The sequence below is a fragment of the Pongo pygmaeus genome, chromosome 15 (genome assembly GCF_028885625.2).
Source record: "Pongo pygmaeus isolate AG05252 chromosome 15, NHGRI_mPonPyg2-v2.0_pri, whole genome shotgun sequence".
NCBI classification, from domain to species: domain Eukaryota; kingdom Metazoa; phylum Chordata; class Mammalia; order Primates; family Hominidae; genus Pongo; species Pongo pygmaeus.
Window position 1 is genome coordinate 102,447,700 of NC_072388.2, and position 15,870 is coordinate 102,463,569.

At 42.8% G+C, this 15,870-nt stretch overlaps 1 non-coding gene and 1 pseudogene across 1 annotated transcript; both read right to left on the reverse strand.

Annotated features, from left to right (window-relative positions):
• Positions 1-4,143: 4,143 nt before the first annotated feature.
• Positions 4,144-4,729, reverse strand: LOC129013045 (high mobility group protein B3-like; annotated as a pseudogene).
• An 8,845-nt stretch (positions 4,730-13,574) lies between these two features.
• On the reverse strand, positions 13,575-13,677 carry LOC129013461 (small nucleolar RNA U13). Its single transcript, XR_008493934.2, has one exon. It is a non-coding gene; the product is annotated as a small nucleolar RNA U13 (small nucleolar RNA).
• Positions 13,678-15,870: the final 2,193 nt, after the last annotated feature.

A 15,870-nucleotide genomic window follows, 5' to 3' on the forward strand; every position in this document is an offset into this window, starting at 1 on the left:
CAGGCACTCGCCACCATGCCTTACTAATTTTTTGTATTTGTAGTAGAGATGGAGTTTAACCATGCTGGCCAGACTGGTCTTGAACTCCTGACCTCGAGCGATCTGCCTGCCTTGGCCTCCCAAAGTGCAGAGATTACAGGCGTGAGCCACCAAGCCCGATGGCAAGTTGCTTTTCTTTCTGTGTTGCGTTGTCTTCCTTTACTGCATCTTAAGGCTCTTCCGGAATCTCAAGGGTGCTCTGGCATCTGTGGAATCACCTTGTTTTCGGGACGCCCCTCTCCTGCTGCTGTCGTGCCCTGCTCCAGTCCGAGCCTGCACCCACTGTCTTCCAGGTCTTCCTTCATTGCTGTCTGAGTTGAATCTTCTGTTTCCTGGATCCCATGTGTTCCCCTCTCTGCCATCGCAAATCCCCAAGGAACTTCCCCAGAAAGGGTGTGTGGGACAGAAATTGTTCTGAGTCCATGTGTCTTAGGTTTTGCTGTATAACAAACTATCACAAAGCACAGTGGCAAAACAACCATTTATTTCTTCCTTACATATCTGCAGCTCAACTGTGGTTCAGCGGGTCCAGGCCGGGCCTGGCTGGGCTTGACTCTGGACTGCGGATCAGCTCCCAGTCTGCTCCAACCATCTTTTGTCCCACGTGAACCAGCAGCTACCAGACAGATGTCTCTCTTGGTGAAAGACACAAGCCCAGGCCCACGGCAAGCATATTTCTTGCTGGGTCACATCTGCTTCCATCTGATTAGCCAAAGCAAGTCACATGGCTCAGCCCAACAGCAACGTGGCAAGGAAGTCGGCACCTCCCACAGAGCTCAGGGGAAAGGAGTGAATATTTGCTAGGTAATAATAGAATCTTCCACAGCATGTAGTTCTAAAAATGTCTTTATTCCAGGCCTGGCACAGTGGCTCACACCTGTAATCCCAGCACTTTGGGAGGCCGAGGCGGGCAGATCACCTGAGGTCAGGACTTCAAGACCAGCCTGGCCAACATGGTGAAACCCTGTCTCTACTAAAAATACAAAAATTAGCCGGGCATGGTGGCACGCAGCTGTAATCCCAGCTACTTGGGAGGCTGAGGCAGGAGAATCACTTGAACCCAGGAGGCGGAGGTTACAGTGAGCTGATATTGTGCCACTGCACTCCAGCCTGGGCAACAGAGCGAGACTCCATCTCAAAAAAAAAAAAAGTCTTTATTCTGCCCTTACATTTTATTGGTAAATTAGCTAGGTATAGAATTTCAAGTTTCAGATTATTTTTACTGAGAACATTGAAGGCATTGCTCCAGGATCCTCAAGTATCCAATGATGCTGATAAATTTGATGTGACTGGATTTTCATTCCTTAGTAGGTTAATTTCTCTCTCTCTGAGAGCTTTTAGAATTGTCCTGCTTTTTACAATTTTCTTTGCTTTCTTTCTCAAAGTACTGTTTTATGTATGTTAAAGAATATATACAGTCCGGCTGGGCAAGGTGGCTCATGCCTGTAATCCCAGCACTTTGGGAGGCTGAGGCAGGCAGATCACCTGAGGTCAAAAAAAAAAAAAAAAAGACTTGATTACTATGTATATAGTATTTTTTTTTTGTATACCTACATACCCATGAGGAAGTTTAATTTATAAATTAGGCACAGTAAGAGATTAACAACAATAACTAACAATGAAGTAGAACAATTATAATAACCTACTGTAATAAAAGTTATGTGAATGTGGTCTATCTCTCTCTCAAAATATCTTATTATACTGTATTCACCCTTCTTATGATCATGTGAGATGATAAAATGCCAGCATCACTACTCTTGCCCTTTGAGGCCGTTATTAATTAAAACAGGAGTACTTGAACACAAGCACTGTGATACCGTGAGAGTTGATCAGAGATGGCTACTGAGTGACTAATGGGGCAAGTAGCATATAAAATGTAGATACGCTGGACGAAGGGATGAGTCACATCCTAAGCAGGATGGAGCAAGCTAGCAAGAGATTGCATCATGCTACTCAGAATGGTGCACAGTTTAAAACTTATGAATTGTTTACTTCTGGAATTTTCCATTTAATATTTTTGGGCCACAGTTGACCATGAGTAACTGCAACTACAGAAAGTAAAGCCTTGGGTAAGGAGGGGCTACTGTAGCATACTCTGCTGCTATACAGCTCTGCCACCACCCTCTCAGTTAATGATGTCAGAAGTTATACCTTTATACGTTGGGTGCCAAAAAACATAGACTTATCACCGGCTTTTTACAATTAGTCTTTTAAATCATGTATAAAAGGAAAAGTGGTGTTACAACCCAAAATGACAATAATACTAGCTTCTGTAATTGTCCACGTATTTATCTTTATAGGAGATCTTTATTTCTTCATAGGACTTTGAGTTATTGTCTAGTGTTCTTATTTATTTTTTTTTAATTTTTACTTTCTTCCTACTGCCTATGTAATGGCAGAATGTCCTTTAATTTCAATCTGCAGAAGTCCCTTTAGCATTTTCTGTAAGACAGATCTAGTGGTAATAAACTCTTTCTGCTTTTGTTTATCTGGGAATACCTTCATTTCTTCTTTTTTGAGGGCAGTTTTGCCAGGTGTAGGATTACTTTTGTTTTGTTTTGTTTTCTTTTTTAAGAGACAGAGTCTCATTCTGTCACCCAGGATGGAGTGTAGTGGTATGTCACCCAGGATGGAGTGTAGTGGTATGACCATAGCTCACTGCATCCTCAAACTCCTTAGCTCAAGTGATCATCCCTGCCTCAGCCTCCTAAGAAGCTGCAACTACAGTTGTGCACCAACATGCCTGGCTAATTAAAAAAATTTTTTTTTTAGAGATGAGGTCTTGCTATGTTGCCCAGGCTGGTCTTGAACTCCTGACCTCAAGTGATTCTCCCACCTCAAGCCTCCTAAGTAGCTAGAATTACAGGAAGGAGCTAACTTGTCCAGCAGGATTCTTGGTTGACAGTTTTTTCTTTTATCTCTTCGAATGTACCAACCCATTGCCTTCTTGCTGCCAATGTTTCTGCTGAGAAATCTGCTGTTAATCTTACTGGAGATCCCTTGTATGTAACAATTTGTTTCTCTCTCACTGCTTTCAAGATTCTCTCTTGGCTCACACCTGTGGCTGGGTGCAGTGGCTCACACCTGCAAATCCCCATACTTTGGGAAGCCAAGGCAGGAGGACTGCTTGAGTCCAGGAGTTTGGGACCAGCCTAGGCAATATAACAAGATCCTATCTCCATAAGATTAATAAGTTAATTAACTAACTAATTAATCAAAAAATTAAAGATTCTCTCTGTTATCTGTGGTTTGGGCAGTTTGATTACAGTGTGTCTCTGTGAGGGCCTCTTTAAATTCATCCTACCTGGAGTTCACTGAGCTTCTTGGATGTTTAGATTCATGTATTTCACCAAATTTGAGATGTTTTCAGCCATTATTTCTTCAAATAATCTCTTATTATTTATTGATTAAAAACAATAATAATCTCATTTTCTTTTTTCTTTTGAGATGGAGTCTTGCTCTGTTGCCCAGGCTGGAGTACAGTGGCACAATCTCAGCTCACTACAATCTCTGCCTCCTGGGTTCAAGTGATTCTCCTGCCTCAGCCTCCCAAGCAGCTGGGATTGCAGACACCTGCCACCACTCCTAGCTAATTTTTGTATTTTTAGTAGAGACAGGGTTTCACCATGTTGGCCAGGCTGCTCTCGAAGTCCTGACCTCAAGTGATCCGCCCACCTCAGCCTACCAAAATGCTGGGATGACAGTTGTGAGCCACTGCACCCAGCCAATTTAATTTTCTCTTTCCCTCTCTCTGTTCTATTTCTGGCACCCTGACAGTGTGTGTTCTTCTACTTGATGGTGTCCCACAGGTTTCTTGGACCCTGTTTACTCTTCTTCAGTCCTCTTTCTTTTTGTTCCTCAGACTCAATCATTTCAGTTGTCTTATTTTCAAGTTTGTTGATTCCTTCTTCGGCCTGTTCAAATCTGCTTCTGAATCGCTCCATGAATTTTTCATGTTATTGTACTTTTCAGCTACAGAATTTCCTTTTGGTTCCTTCTTGTGTTCACTATATTTTTATTGATCTTTCCATTTTTTCCCTAAATAATTTGCTTGGCTGTGTCTGCATCTTTCTTTTCTTTTTTTTGACAGTTAAACAGTTTTTTTTATTCATCCTCCTCCTCTTTCTTCTTCCTCCTCATCTTCTTCATCTTCCTCTTCCACATTTTTCCAGGCAACTTTAGCAGGACCCTTTGCGTCATCAAACTTTCCTTTAGACTTAAAGTCAGCAACATCCTTCTCATACTTCTTCTTCAGCTTTGCCGCCTTAGTGATGTAAGGCTGCTTTTCACTGTCGTTTAAGTTATTCCACATCTCACCCAGCTTTTTGCCACATCTCCAGTAGAGATGCCAGGGTTTGTGGATTTGGTCTTGGGGAGGAATTCTGAACAGAACAGGAATAATACAGAGGATGGACTTTTGGGGACATTAGGAAACTTCTTCTTGCCTCCCTTAGCTGGTCTGTTATCCTCCATTTCCCAATCATAGCATACTTTATCTGCCTTTGCAATTTCATCAGATTTAGACTTCTCTTTCCCATTGTCTTGCACCTCTCAGAGGACTTCTTGGAAAATTCTGCAAAATTGACAGGGACCTCTGGGTTTTTCTTCTATGTCCTTCTCTGCACATCTGCACAAAGAAGGCATAAGCAGACATCTTGTCCTTTGGTTTCTTGGGATCACGTTTAGCCATCCTGACTGTATTGTTCGCTAGTCTCTATCTGCATCTTTCTTTAGCTCTCTGAGCATTATTAATGAGACAAAATGCTTTGTCTAGTAAGCATTAAAGACAAAGCCAGCCGGGTGCGGTGGCTCACATCTGTAATCCCAGCACTTTGGGAGGCCAAGGCGGGCAGATCACTTCAGGTCAGGAGTTCGAGACCAGCCTGGCCAACATGGTGAAACCCTGTCTCTACTAAAAATACAAAAATTAGCCAGACCTTGTGGCAGTTGCCTGTAATCTCAGCTACTCAGGAGGCTGAGGCAGGAGAATCGCTTGAACCCGGGAGGCAGAGGTTGCAGTGAGCCAAGATCATGTGACTGCACTCCAGCCTGGGCAACAGAGTGAGACTTTGTCTCAACAACAACAACAATAAAAACAAAAACAAAGCCTCAGAAAAGGCTGAATAAGTTTCAGGCCATTGTTATAATGTCTTTGTCTAGTAAGTTTGCCATGTGGTTCTTCCTTAGAGATGGTTTCTATGTATTTTTTCCCTATGAATGAACCCTACTTTCCTGTTTCTTTGTATGCCTGTGATTTTTTTGTTGAAAACAGGACTTTTGAATGTTGCAATATGGTAACTCTGGAAATCAGGTTCTCTTCTTTACCCATGCCTGCCTGCCTTTCTTTCTTTCTTCCTTTCTTTCTTTTCTTTCTTTCCCCCCTTTCTTTCTTTCTCTTTCTCTCTTTCTCTCTTTCTTTCTTTCCCTCCTTTCTTTCTTTCTCTCTCTTTCTCTCTTTCTTTCTTTCTTTCAAGACAGAATCTCACTCTATTGCCCAGGCTACAGTGCAGTGGGACTATCATGGTTTACTGTAGCCTCTACCTCCTGGGCTCAAGCAATCCTCTCATCTCAGCCTCCCACCCAGCCAACATTTTTTTTTGTAGAGACAGGTTGTCACCATGTTGCCTAGGTTGGTCTCAAACTCCTGGGCTCAAGCAATCTACCTGCCTCGGCCTCCCAAAGTTCTGGGATTACAGGTGTGAGCCGCCATGCCCAGCCTGTTTTTCTTTTTAAATTGTTGTAAGGTGTCTCTGTGCAGAGGATGAACTCGAGGTGTAAACTTGAGATTGTCTCAGGTCTTTTCTGAGGCTTTGTCTTTCCAGGCATGAACGGTGACTTTCCAAATTCTCCTGTATATGTGGTTGCTTTTGAATGTCCTAGTCCTTAATTGTTTGGCCACTAAAAGGAGAAAAGGGAAAAATTAAGGGTGAAAAAATAAAAAACAGGCCGAGTGTGGTAGCTCGGACGTGAGCCTGTAATCCCAGCACTTTGGGAGGCTGAGGTGGGCAGATCATGAGGTCAAGAGATCAAGACCATCCTGGCCAACATGGTGAAACCCCGTCTCTATTAAAAATACAAAAATTAGCTGGGCATGGTGGCATGTGCCTGTAGTCCCAGCTACTCAGGAGGCCGAGTCAGGAGAATCACTTGAACCCAGGAGGCAGAGATTGCAGTGAGCCGAGATCGCACCACTGCACTCCAGCCTGGCGACAGAGTGAGACTCCGTCTCAGTAAATAAATAAATAAGTAAAATACAAAAAAAAAACCCTCAAAAACCAGTCTCTATCTCTTTAAATGCCCTGGAAGCTGCTTTAGCCAGTGGGGTTGTAACAATGGCAGTCACCTCTGTGTCTGAACCTCTGCAATCAGAAGCAACAGCCAGTGATGAGAATACACATCCCAGCTGGGCACAGTGGCTCACGCCTGTAATCCCAGCACTTTGGGAGGCCGAGGCGGGCGGATCACCTGAGGTCAGGAGTTCGAGACCAGCCTGGCCGACATGGTGAAACCCTGTCTCTACTAAAAATACAAAAATGAGCCGGGAGTGGTGGCGCACACCTGTAATCCCAGCTACTCGGGAGACTGAGGTGGGAGAATTGCTTGAACCCGGGAGGCGGAGGTTGCAGTGAGCCGAGATGGCACCTCTGCACTCCAGCCTGGGCGACAGAGCAAGACTTCATCTTGGGAGAAAAAAAAAAATACACATCTCCAGTATTTGGAGGACAAGGTTATGTGCTAACCCTGGATGCTGCAAGCTATTCCAAGAATAACTGCATGTAGGGCTGAGGGGGCTGGGGAATGCGTAGCCACTACCATGCAAAGAGAGGACACTGACAGAAGTTAACCAGGATTTACATTCAAGCTGTTACGGTTTGGATATTTGCTCCTTTCCAAACTCATGTTGAAATTTGATTGCCATTTTAACAGTATTACGAGTTGGGAGGTTTAAGAGATGATTAGGGCCACGTGTGGTGAGTCACACCTGTAATCTTAGCACTTTGGGAGGCTGAGGCAGGAGAATTGCTTGGGCCTAGGAGTTCAAGACCAGTCTAGGCAACATAGGGAGATCCCCCTCGCTACAAAAAATAAAATAAAATAAATTAGCAGGACATGGTGGCACATGCCAGCTACTCAGGAGGCTGAGGTGGGAGGATACTGGGGCCTTGGAGGTGGAGGCTGCAGTGAGCTGTAATCATGCCACTGCACTCCAGCCTGGGAGACAGAGCAAGACCCTGACTCTAAAAATAAAATTTAAAATAAAGAATAAAAAATTTAAAAATTAGCCAGATGTGGTGGCACACACCTGCAGTCCTAGCTACTCAGGAGGCTGAAGTGAGATGATTGCTTGAGCCCAGGATTTCAAGGCTGCAGGGAGCTATGATCATGTCACTGCATGCTAGCCTGGGTAACAGAGCAAAACCATGTCTCAAAAAATAAATAAAATAAAATAAAATAAAAATAACAGATGATTATTCCACGAGAGTGGAGTGAATTAATTAATGCCATTATCTTGGGAATGCATTTATTATTATGGGAGTGGGTTAATTATAAAACAGAGAAGGCTGGGCACAGTGACTCATACCTGTAATCCCAGTACATTGGGAGTCCAAGGTGGGAGGATCGCTTGAGCTCAGGAGTTTAAGACCAGCCTGGGCAACATAGTGAGATCCTGTCTCTACTAAAAATAATAAAACTAGCCAGGCATGGTGGCACATGCCTGCAGTCCCAGCTACTGGGGAGGCTGAAGTTGGAGGATTGCTTGAGCCCAGGAGACTGAGGCCACAGTGAGCTATGATCACGCCACTGCACTCCAGCCTGGGTGACAGAGTGAGACTCTGTCTCAGAAAAAAAGAAGGGGGAAGAGTTAGGCCCCCCTTTTGCTCTCTCTTTCTCTCTCTCTCTTCTCTTTGCCCTTCTGCCATAAGAAGACCCTCATCAGATGCCAGCTCATTGATATTGGACTTCCCAGCCTCCAAAACTGTGAGCCGATGGATTTATTTTCTTGTAAATTACCCAGTCTGTGGCATTCTGTTGTAGCAGCACAAAAAGGAGTAAGATACAAGCCTTCCCCTGGAAAGTGCAGGCCTTCAGATGGACTCCAGAGTTCCAAAATAGTTGCATCAGACAGATTCTGCCAGATTGTTGTCTAGATGGGGGCGACAGATTCCTGGCACTTTCTACTGTGTCATCTTCCATGATATCACTGCTATGGAAATAATTCTTACAACTCAATAATAAAGACAGCTCAATTAAAAATTGGGCTAAGCGTCTGTATACACATTTTTCCAAAGAAAATATACAAGTGGCGCGCCGGGCATGGTGGTTCACACCAGTAATCCCAGCACTTTGTGAGACTGAGGCAGGTGGATTGCTTGAGCTCAAGAGTTTGAAACAAGTCTAGCCAACATGGAGAAACTCCATCTAAAGAAAAAAAAGAAGAAAAAAAAAAGAAGACTGTTCTCCAGGCTCTGCAATGCCCTCTGTTATCAATCAGGTATCCGTGTGTGTTGGTCTGCTTCGGAGTTTTTCCTGCTGGTTCACTGGATGATTTTTGTATTTGTGCACTAATCACACTGCCTTAATTACCATACTTTATAATAAGCCTTGACAGGCAGTGAGGTAATTGTGTCCTGCCTTGTTCCTCTTCTTCTTCTTTTTTTTTTTTTTTTTTCGAAACGAGGTCTCACTCCGTAGCCCAGGCTGGAGTGCAGTGGCGTGATCTTGGCTCATTTCAAGCTCCGCCTCCCAGGTTCACGCCATTCTCCTGCCTCAGCCTCCCAAGTAGCTGGGATTACAGGCGCCCGCCACCACACCCGGCTAATTTTTTGTATTTTTAGTAGAGATGGAGTTTCATCGTGTTAGCCAGGATGGTCTCGATCTCCTGACCTCATGATCCACCCACCTCAGCCTCCCAAAGTGCTGGGATTACAGGCGTGAGCCACTGCGCCCACCCTGTTCCCCTTCTTTAGGAGAGTTTTTGGATATTCTCATTCTTTTGTATTTCCATATACATTTATTTATTTATTTATTTGAGACAAGGTCTCACTCTGTTGCCCAGGCTGGAGTGCAGTGGTGCGATCTTGGCTCACTGCAACCACCGCCTTCCGGGTTCAAGCGATTCTCCTGCCTCAGCCTCCTGAGTAGCTGGGACTGAAAAAGTGGGCCACCACGCCGGGCTAATTTTTGTATTTTTAGTAGAGACAGGATTTCACCATGTGGTCAGGCTGGTCTCGAACTCCTGACCTCGTGATCCGCCCCTCTTGGCCTCCCAAAGTGCTGGGATTACAGGTGTGAGCCACTGTGCCTAGCCTAATTTTTGTATTTTTGTAGAGATGGAGGTCTTGCCATGTTGCCCAGGTTGGTCTCGAATTCCTGGGTTCAAGTGATCCACCCGCCTCAGCCTCCCAAAGTGCTGGCATTACAGGTGTGAGTCCCTGCACCTGGCCTTTTTCTCACTCTTGACTTTTTTTTTTTGCAATTTTCTCTTTCTCTTTGGTCAGTTTCACCAGGGATGAGACTTTTAGCTTTGTTGATTCTATTATATGTTTGTTTTTTATTTCATTATTTTTCCTCTTTATTAGTTCCTATCCTACACTTTCTTTGGATTTAGTTTGCTGTTCCTTTTCAAGTTTCCTGAGATGTTTGCATAGTTCATGGATTTTCAGCTTTTCTTCCTGTCTGAAAGAATTTGTATAGGACTGAAATAATGTCTTCTTTGATAATTTGGTAGAATTCACCTGAAAACTATTTGGATTTGCTTTGATTTCCTTAAAAGTAACAGAGCTATTCATGCTCTATTTCTTCTTGGGTTGTTATGATGATACTGTTTTCGAGGAACTAATTGGTTTTGCATAAGCTTTCAAATTTATTGATGCAAATTTGTTCACTGAATTTCCTTATTTTTTAAATTTCTGAACATCTGTAATTGTGTCTCCCTTTGTGTTTTCTAATGCTTACCCATGCTTTCTCTGTTTTATTCTTGGTTAGCCAGGCTAGAGTTTTGCCTTTTTTTTAATGAGTTTTTACAAAGAACTGTTTCTTGGCTTTATTGATCTAATTATATCTTTGGGATTTCATTAATTTCTGCTTACTATGTTCTTTTAACTCTCTTTGGGTACACTGTGTTCCTCTTTTTTAAATTTATTTTTATTTATTTATTTTATTTTTTTTTTTGGAGGGAGACAGGGTCTCCCTCTCTCACCCAGGCTGGAGTGCAATGTCTCAACCTCAGCTTACTGCAACCTCCGCCTCCTAGGTTCAAGTGATTCTCCTGCCTCAGCCTCTCGAGTAGCTGGGATTACAAGCGTGCCACTACACCTAGCTAATTTTTGTATTTTTAGTAGAGACAGGGTTTCACCCTGTTGGCCAGGCTGGTCTCGAACTCATGACCTCAGGTGATCCACCCGCCTCGGCCTCCCAAAGTGCTGGGATTACAGGCAAGGGCCACTGCTCCCAGCCTGCGTTCTTTTTCTTTATTATTTTTTTTTTTAACTCTGTCACATCTCAGGATGTGTTCTTTTTCTTTTTTTTCTTTTTTTTTTTTTTTGAGGCAGAGTCTCGCTCTGTCACCCAGGTTGGAGTGCAGTGGCACGATCTCGGGTCACTATATGCTCTGCTTCCCGGGTTCACGCCATTCTCCTGCCTCAGCCTCCTGAGTAGCTGGGACTACAGGCACCCGCCACCATGCCCGGCTAATTTTTTTGTATTTTTAGTAGAGACAGTGTTTCACTGTGTTAGCCAGGATGGTCTCGATCTCCTAACCTGGTGATGCGCCCGCCTCAGCCTCCCAAAGTGCTGGGATTACAGGCGTGAGCCACCGCGCCGGGCCAGGGTATGTTCTTTTTCTAACTACACAATATGAACACATACCTTATTAATGTTTAGCCCTTCTCTTCTTATTTAAGCATAAAGGCTATAATTTTCTCTCTAAATACTGCGTTTGTTGTATCCCACAAGTTTTAATGTGTACAATAAAATTTTTATTATTTTTTTTTATTTTTCTAACTGTTATTTTCTTCTTGATTTCTTTGACCGTAAATTATTGGCGTGGTGTGTGTGTGTGTGTGTGTGTGTGTGTTCAAATTTGTGGGATTCTTTTATTATCTTTGACTCTTTAATTGCTTTATGGTCAGGGAATGTGGCCTTATGATATCTGTTCTGAAAGTGGTTTAAGACTTTCTTCATGGCCCAATACATGATTTTTTTTTTTTTTAAGAGACGGGGTCTTGCTATGTTGCCCAGGTTGATCTCAAACTCCCGGGCTCAAGCAATATTCTCACCTCAGCCTCCCCAGTAGCTGGAACTATAGGCATGCACCACTGTGCCTGGCATGACCCGTTTTTCAAAATGTTTCATGTGTGGTTCAGAAAAATATGTAGTCCTTAATTGTTGATCAAAAGTTATGTATATGGGCCGGGCGCAGTGGCTCACGCCTGTAATCCCAGCACTTTGGGAGGCCGAGGTGGGCAGATCATGAGGTCAGGAGATCGAGACCAACCTGGCGAACACTGTGAAACCCTGTCGTTACTAAAAATACAAAAAAATTAGCCGGGTGTGGTGGCAGGCGCCTGTAGTCCCAGCTGCTCGGGAGGCTAAGGCAGGAGAATGGCATGAACGTGGGGGGGCAGAGCCTGCAGTGAGCTGAGATCGTGCCACTTCGCTCCAGCCTGGGCAACAGAGTGAGACTCTGTCTCAAAAAAAAAAAGAGTTATGTATATGTCCATTACATCAAGCTTATAAACGGCATTGTTCAAATAATCAGTATCTTTAATGATTTTTGTATGTTTGATTTCCCAACAATTGAAGGAGTTATTAAAATCTTTCATGTTTGTCAATATGTCCTCCATAGTTCTGGCAATGTTTGCTATATATTTTTTCTTTTTTCTTTTTTTTTTTTTTTTTTGATATGGAGTCTTGCTCTGTCGCCAGGCTGGAGTGCAGTGGCACAATCTCGGTTCACTGCAACCTCGACCTCCTGGGTTCAAGCGATTCTCCTGCCTCAGCCTCCCGAGTAGCTGGGGTTACAGGTGTGTGCCATACACCCAGCTAATTTTTCTATTTTTAGTAGAGATGGGGTTTCAACGTGTTGGCCAGGATGGTCTCGATCTCTTAACCTTGTGATCTGCCTGCCTTGGCCTCCCAAAGTGCTGGGATTACACCCGGCCCCTGCTTTATATATTTTGAAGCTATTTTATTAGATGCATACAAGTTTTAAGTTATTATATCACCCCGGTAAATTAAACATTTTATTATTATATAGTGACACACTTTATTTCTAACAATGCCTTTTGTCTTAAAACCTATTTTGTGTGATATTAATATGGTTACAACAGTTTTCTTTTTATTAGCATTTGCTTGGCATATCCTTTTCCATCTTTTTATTTCAGCTTTTCTGTTTCCTTGGGGCGTAATGTGTCTCTTATAACAGCATATAGCTGAATTTTTATTTTTATTTGTCGGGTTTTTTTTTTTGTTTTTTTTTTGAGACGGAGTCTTACTCTGTCACCCAGGCTGGAGTTCAGTGGCATCGTCTCAGCTCACTGCTACCTCTGCCTCCTGGGTTCAAGCGATTCTCCCGCCTCAGCCTCCCGAGTAGCTGGGACTTCAGGTGCCCACCACCACACCCGGCTAATTTTTGTATTTTTAGTAGAGACGGGGTTTCACTATGTTGGCCAGGCTGGTCTTAAACTCCTGATCTTGTGACCCGCCCACCTCGGCCTCCCAAAGTGCTGGGATTACAGGTGTGAGCCACCATGCCTGGCCCATTTTGTTTTGTTTTTTGAGACAGGATCTCACTCTGTCACCCAGGCTGGAGGGCAGTGGTGTGAACATTGCCCACTGCAGCCTCAACCTCCCAGGCTCAATTGATCCTCTCACCTCAGCCTCCCAAGTAACTGGGACTACAGGCATGTGCCCCTGTGCCTGGCTAATTATTTAATTTTTTGTAGAGACAGGTTTTTACCGTGTTGCTCACACTGCTCTTAAACTCCTGGGCCCAAGTGATTCCCCTACCTTGGCTTTCCAAAGTGTTGGGATTACAGGAATAAGCTATTATGCCCAACCTTGGATTTTGATTTTTTTAAAAAATTCAATAAGATAATCAGTCTCCTAGTCTTCTTTTTTTTTTAATTTTAAATAGAGACAGGGTTTCACTATGTTGCCCAGGCTGGTCTCAAACTCCTGGGCTCAAGTGATCCCATCACCTCAGCCTCCCATAGTGCTAGGATTACAGGCGTGAGCCACTACACCCAGCTTCCTACTCTTTTAACTGATAAGTTCTATTCAATTTTATTATAATTATTAAATATTTGAGTTTTTACAATGTTATTTCTATTTTTTCTGAATTTTATGTTTCTTCTCCTTTCCTGCCTTTCTTGGGGGGATTGATTGGTGGTATTTCATTTGATGGTATGCTTATTTTCCCATTCTAGTTTGTTCTCTTGTCTGTTTTGGAATGTATACATTCTATTTCCATACTTTTAATGGTTGCCCTTGAAGTTTTACCATGCATATTTAATTTAGCAAAGTTTTTTTCACATCAGAAGGCAATGTGTCAACATCCTAACGAAGTTTAAAAGTGGCACATCTCACACGTGTTCATGAACACCCAATCAGCACTCTCATGAACTACAAAAGGATCAAAATTCTGAATTTAAGCAAAATCCTAACCTTCCCTTCCCAACAATACAAGGAGGGCCTTTCTTAGAACCCTTGTGAGACCAGAAACTACTCAGAGAGCACACTCTACCCAGGGTCTAATCACACTGCTTGCCACTCAGAGTGCCAAGTAAGCTGTCTTTGCAGAAAGCAGAGCTCCTAGCTTTCTCTTTGTCCTTGATGTCATGAAATTTCACTCACTGGGGCTGGGCGCGGTGGCTCACACCTGTAATCCCAGCACTTTGGGAGGCCAAGGTGGGCGGATCACGAGGTCAGGAGATGGAGACCAACCTGGCGAACACGATGAAACCCCGTCTCTAGTAAAAATACAAAAATTAGCCAGGCACGGTGGCATGCGCCTATAGTCCCAGCTACTCGGGAGGCTGAGGCAGGAGAATCGCTGGAACCCGGGAGGTAGAGGTTGCAGTGAGCTGAGATTGTGCCACAGCACTCCAGCCTGGGCAACAGAGCAAGACTCTGTCTCAAAAAAAAAAAAAAGAAAGAAAGAAAAAGAAATTTCACTCATTGATTTGGTCACTGGAGATGATTTTTCAGCTTTGGAAAAGCCTTATTTATTATTTCTCTGATAATTTTCTTCCCTCTGTTTTCTCTGTTCTCTCTTTCTGTAATTCCTATTAATCTGTTTTCCCAAGTGGCTGCACCATTTAACATACCAGCAATGTATTTCTCTATATTCAGTCAACAGCGATATAGTATTATCTGGTGTTTTGATGAGAGACATTCTCGTGGGTGTGGAGTGAGATCTCATTGTGGTTTAGATGGCATTTCCCTCATGGCTGATAATGTTGAACATCTTTTCATATGCTTATTGGCCATTTGTATGTCTTCTCTGTAGAAATGTCTGTTCAGATTTTTCATCCACTTTTAATTTTTTTGTCTTTTTATTATTGAGTTGTAAGAGTTCTTTATGTATTCTAGATAGAAGTCCCGTAACAGATCTATGATCTGCAAAATTTTTATTCCATTTTGTGGCTTCTTTTTTTACTTTCTTGGTAGTTTCCTTTGAAGCATAAAAGTTTTTCATTCTGATGATGTCCACTTTATCTACTTTGTTGTGGCTGCTGTATCTGCATCATGTCATAGCTAAGAAACTATTGCCTAATGCAAGGTCGTGAAGACCTCCACCTACTTTTTTTCTGAGAGTTTCATAATTTTAAGCCTCATATTTAGGTCTTTGATCCACTTTGAGTTAATTTTTGTATATGATTTGAGATAGGAGTCCAAATTCATTCTTTTGAACATGGATATTCAGTTGTCACAGCACCATTTTGCCCCCATTAAATTACGCTGGTGGCCGGGCACGGTGGTTCATGCTTGTAATCCCAGCACTTTGGGAGCCCAAGGTGAGCAGATCACAAGGTCAGGAGTTCGAGACCAGCCTGGCAAACACCATGAAACCCCGTCTCCACTAAAAATACAAAAATTAGCCAGGCATGGTGGCGGGCTCCTGTAATCCCAGCTACTCGGGGGGCTGAGGCAGAAGAGTTGCTTGAACCTGGGAGGCAGAGGTTGCAGTAAGCTGAGATCATGCCACTGCACTCCAGCCTGGGCGACAGAGCTAGACTCTATCTCAAAAACAACAAAAAACAAAACAAAACAATACAAACAAACAAAAAAATTACCTTGGTACCTTCTCTAAAATCAATTGACTGCAAATGTGAAGGTTTACGTCTGGGCTCAATTCTATTTCAGGGATTTATATGTCTATTCTTCTGCCGGTACCACATGGTCTTAATAACTATAGCTTTGGTAGTAAGTTTTGAAGTCAGAAAGTGTGAATCCTCCAACTCTGTTCTTTTTTTTTTTCCCAAGGTTCTTTTGGCTATTCTGAGTCTCTTGAATTACCATGCGAGTTTTCGGATTAATTTGTCAATTTCCACAAAGAAGTCAACTGGGATTTTAATAAGGATTGCATTGAATGTGTAGATCAATTTAGGAAGCATTGCTATGTTATCAATATTAAGTCCTTCTGATCCATAAACACGGGTGTCTCTCCATATATTTAGGTCTTTAATTTTTTCAACAATATTTTGTAGTTTTAAAGTATAAATGCACACTTCTTTTGTTACATTTATTTCTATGTATTTTATTACTTTTGATGATCTTATAAATTTTTTAAAATTTCTTTTTCAGTTTGCTCATTGCCACTACATA